The sequence below is a fragment of the Agelaius phoeniceus genome, unplaced genomic scaffold (assembly GCF_051311805.1).
Source record: "Agelaius phoeniceus isolate bAgePho1 unplaced genomic scaffold, bAgePho1.hap1 Scaffold_113, whole genome shotgun sequence".
Lineage (NCBI taxonomy): Eukaryota > Metazoa > Chordata > Aves > Passeriformes > Icteridae > Agelaius > Agelaius phoeniceus.
The window spans coordinates 225,001-230,000 of NW_027509877.1; positions in this window are offsets into that span (position 1 = coordinate 225,001).

Genomic DNA, 5,000 nt, shown 5'->3' on the forward strand with positions numbered 1-5,000 from the left:
GACCAGTCCGGGGGGCTCTCCGTCGGGTGCCGGGCCCGGCAAGTTCAAAAAAAAAAAAAAAAAAGAACTAGGCCCAAAAATTCTGCCCGCCACAAGGCGGGTCCCCCCGGCTTAAGGCCGAGGGAGGGGGACGGCTTCTCCAACGCGGGCCGAGCACCGCCGCCACCGCCGAGGCGGACCGACGGGCCCAAAACCGCGCCCGCCGAGCGGGCCCCCGGCTTAAGGCCGGGCAGAAAAGGGACGAGGCGCCGCCGCCTCGCCCGCCACCGGTGCCCGGGGGGGGCCGCCCCCCCCCGTGGCCAATCGACCGGCAGAAGCCGGGCCGGAGCGGGACACGCTGCTCGCGGCTTCTCTTTCTCTCTCGGCAACTCTCTCTCTGGGCTCGCTCTCGCTCTCTCGGCTCTCTCTCCCCGCCTCGCCTCGGGGCCGGCGAGCAGCTTTCTCGGATCGTCTTTCACCCCCTTCTTGCTCTCTCTCTCGGCCTTCTCCGGATCCGCTCTTGCGCGGCCCTTCTCTCTCGCCTCCGCGGATCCGCCTCTTTCGCGCGGCCCCTTCTCTCTCGCCTCGCCAACTGGACCCACTTTTCCCTGGGAAGGACGGGAGCCGGGACACAAAGGCACGCGCGCTTCGTCCCGGCTAGGCGGCACTCGCTTGGCCCTGGCGACCGCACGCGCGGCCGCTCCGCTCCGCCTCGGACGCAGGTACGGGGTCAACCTGCGGGGATGCGGCCCGTCACCTCGCTCCCATAAGACGGACAGACGAGTCCAAAGCCGGCCAGGCCTCCAAGAGGACCAATGCAGCTCGACCGGGGAGGGGCGCCAACACAGGCCGCCTCCTACCATGACGCAGCCGGAGGCGGCCGACAACAGCGACCCCTTGGTGAACTTCCGCAGACGGCCGGGACAACAGGTCTACCCGGCCGGCGCCGAAATTGCACTAAGTCCCGCCGGAGCGAGGTAGACCTGATGTCCCCGGCCGGCGCCCGCCACCAGGGGGCAAGGCCGGCCCCCGGCGGACCCCGGAGCGAGGTAGACCTGATGTCCCCGGGCGGAGCCGGGGTAGACCTGTTGTCCCCGGGCGGAGCCGGGGTAGACCTGTTGTCCCCGGGCGGAGCCGGGGTAGACCTGTTGTCCCCGACCGGAGCCGGGGTAGACCTGATGTCCCCGACCGGAGCCGGGGTAGACGTGATGTCCCCGGCCGCAGCCGGGGTAGACCTGTTGTCCCCGGCCGGAGCCGGGGTAGACCTGATGTCCCCGGCCGCAGCCGGGGTAGACCTGATGTCCCCGGCCGGAGCCGGGGTAGACCTGTTGTCCCCGACCGGAGCCGGGGTAGACCTGATGTCCCCGGCCACAGCGGAGGTAGACCTGTTGTCCCCGGCCGGAGCCGGGGTAGACCTGATGTCCCCGACCGAAGCCGGGGTAGACCTGTTGTCCCCGGCCGCAGCCGGGGTAGACCTGATGTCCCCGGCCGCAGCCGGGGTAGACCTGATGTCCCCGGCCGGAGCCGGGGTAGACCTGTTGTCCCCGACCGGAGCCGGGGTAGACCCGTTGTCCCCGGCCACAGCGGAGGTAGACCTGTTGTCCCCGGCCGGAGCCGGGGTAGACCTGATGTCCCCGACCGGAGCCGGGGTAGACCTGTTGTCCCCGGCCGCAGCCGGGGTAGACCTGATGTCCCCGGGCGGAGCCGGGGTAGACCTGTTGTCCCCGACCGGAGCCGGGGTAGACCTGTTGTCCCCGGCCGCAGCCGGGGTAGACCTGATGTCCCCGGGCGGAGCCGGGGTAGACCTGATGTCCCCGACCGGAGCCGGGGTAGACCTGATGTCCCCGGCCGCAGCGGGGGTAGACCTGATGTCCCCGACCGGAGCCGGGGTAGACCTGATGTCCCCGGCCGGAGCCGGGGTAGACCTGTTGTCCCCGGGCGGAGCCGGGGTAGACCTGATGTCCCCGGCCGGAGCCGGGGTAGACCTGATGTCCCCGGCCGCAGCCGGGGTAGACCTGATGTCCACGACCGGAGCCGGGGTAGACCTGATGTCCCCGACCGGAGCCGGGGTAGACCTGTTGTCCCCGGCCGCAGCCGGGGTAGACCTGATGTCCCCGGCCGCAGCCGGGGTAGACCTGATGTCCCCGGCCGCAGCCGGGGTAGACCTGATGTCCCCGGGCGGAGCCGGGGTAGACCTGTTGTCCCCGACCGGAGCCGGGGTAGACCTGATGTCCCCGGCCACAGCGGAGGTAGACCTGTTGTCCCCGACCGGAGCCGGGGTAGACCTGTTGTCCCCGGCCGCAGCCGGGGTAGACCTGATGTCCCCGGCCGGAGCCGGGGTAGACCTGATGTCCCCGGGCGGAGCCGGGGTAGACCTGATGTCCCCGGGCGGAGCCGGGGTAGACCTGTTGTCCCCGGCCGCAGCCGGGGTAGACCTGATGTCCCCAGGCGGAGCCGGGGTAGACCTGATGTCCCCGACCGGAGCCGGGGTAGACCTGATGTCCCCGGCCGCAGCCGGGGTAGACCTGATGTCCCCGGCCGCAGCGGAGGTAGACCTGTTGTCCCCGGCCGGAGCCGGGGTAGACCTGATGTCCCCGGCCGCAGCCGGGGTAGACCTGATGTCCCCGGGCGGAGCCGGGGTAGACCTGATGTCCCCGGCCGGAGCCGGGGTAGACCTGATGTCCCCGACCGGAGCCGGGGTAGACCTGTTGTCCCCGGCCGCAGCCGGGGTAGACCTGATGTCCCCGGGCGGAGCCGGGGTAGACCTGATGTCCCCGACCGGAGCCGGGGTAGACCTGATGTCCCCGGCCGCAGCCGGGGTAGACCTGATGTCCCCGGCCGGAGCCGGGGTAGACCTGATGTCCCCAGCCGCCGCCGGGGTAGACCTGATGAGCCGGGTCCGGCTCGGATCCATGGTAGACCTGCTGTCCCCCTGTTGTCGCCCGCCGCCCGGGCACCTCGCCGTGCCCAGCGACCCCGGAGCCGGGCGAAGCTCACAGCCTCATAACACCCCGGAGCCAGATGGCTCGATCGACCCCCCGTCCCACACAATGAACCCCAACCCCACCCCCCCCTTTCAAGACCATGACATGTTTTCCATTTTTTTGTTGTTGTTCTTTGGGGGGATTTGGTTTGGGTTTGCTTTGGTATTTTGTTTTGTTTTGTTTTTCTGGGGGGGGGGGGGGGGGGCTGTTTTGGGGGTTTTTTGGGGGTTTTTTCCAGTTGCTTTGGCTTTCTCTGATACTGATTTTTGAGGTTGGTTTTTTTGGGGGGGTTGGGGGGCTTGTGGTTTGGATTTGGGTTTTCTTGGGTTGTCCCCCACCCCCCCGGGCCCCCCCCCGCCCCGCCCCTTTTTCTTTTCTCCTTTCCTGAAAGAATGGCTCTTCTATTTGCTTGGAACGAGAAACTTATCCGGGAAAGCAAACCAACCCAAAAATTGACCCATTTGATTTCTTTTTCTTTCGTATCGGAAGCGCCCCCAGCCGAGCCGACGGGCAAGCCGAGGCCGGTGCTCTGCCTGCTGACACGCTGACCTGGCCAAACAGCGCCCCCACCACCCACCCCCCGCCCTGCCCCGCCACGCCCTCCTGGGGTGGAACCTACCCAGGCCGGCCCCCCTGGCCCCGATGCGGCTCGCCCCGCCGCGCCCCTCCCCTCCCCGCCCCGCCCCGCCCCGCCCGCCGGTAGAGGCGACGGCGGCCGCCGGCACCGCCGCCAGCACACAGGCGCTGTGTGTAGCTTTCGGGCGGGTTGTTTCACGGTCCGCAGAGGTCTTGGGCCCTCGACGTGACTCTAGGGGGCCGTGGGGACTCGGTGCCGAGGCGCCCGGGGCCGGCACGAAGCCACCGGCCCTGGTCCGCACAGAGACAGAAACAGTGACACGCACCCCCCCCCCCAACTAACCCTAACCCTAACCCTAACTCCCCCCGCCCCCGACTAACCCTAACCCTAACACTAACCCTAACTCCCCCCGCCCCCCACTAACCCTAACCCTAACCCTAACCCTAACCCTAACCCTAACCCTAACCCTAACCCCCCCCCCACTAACCCTAACCCTAACCCCCTAACCCCCCCCCCACTAACCCTAACCCTAACCCTAACCCCCCCCCCACTAACCCTAACCCTAACCCTAACCCTAACCCTAACCCCCCCCCCCCCCCCCCCAACTAACCCTAACCCTAACCCTAACGCACGGCCACGCCTGCAGGCTACCACACCGCTGCGCGTGAAAGGAAGGCGCGGCCAACCATCCCCGCCCCCTCGCCAACCCCTCCCCAGCCACCTCCACCCGGCCCCCCCTGCCACCCGCGCGCGCGCAGCCGCCCGCCGGCCCGCCCATAGGCATTCACGCTCTGGCGTGCCCTCTCTCCCTGGCCCTGCCCCGGCCCCTGGCCCTGCCCGCTCTGTGGCAAGCGCAGCCGGCCATGGGCGGTTGGGGGCGCCCCGCCCTCCCCCATCAGCCTCCCCGGCGCTGTCTGCATCCTTTTGCCGCTTGCTAGGCTGCCGTAGGCCAAGGCCGGCCCGGGACAACAGGTCTAGCCAAGAGCCTGGGACAACAGGTCTACCCTAGGGGCCTGGGACAACAGGTCTAGCCAAGGGGCCGGGCTGCCGTAGGCGAGGGCCCGCCCGGGGACAACAGGTCTACCCCCAGGGCCTGGGACAAAAGGTCTACCCCAAGGGGCCTGGGCTATCAGGTCTACCCCGGAAGCGCAGGACATCAGGTCTACCCCGGCGGCCCGGGACAACAGGTCTACCCCAAGGGGCCCGGGACAACAGGTCTACCCAAGGGGCCTGGGACAACAGGTCTACCCCGGCGGCGCGGGACAACAGGTCTACCCCGGAGGCCCGGGACAACAGGTCTACCCCGGAGGCCCGGGACAACAGGTCTACCCCGAAGCCTAGGACAACAGGTCTACCCCGAAGCCTAGGACAACAGGTCTACCCCGGGCCTCGGCTGTCAGGTCTACCCCGGAGGCCCAGGCTGCCGTAGGCCAAGGCCAGGTCTACCCTAGGGGCCTCGG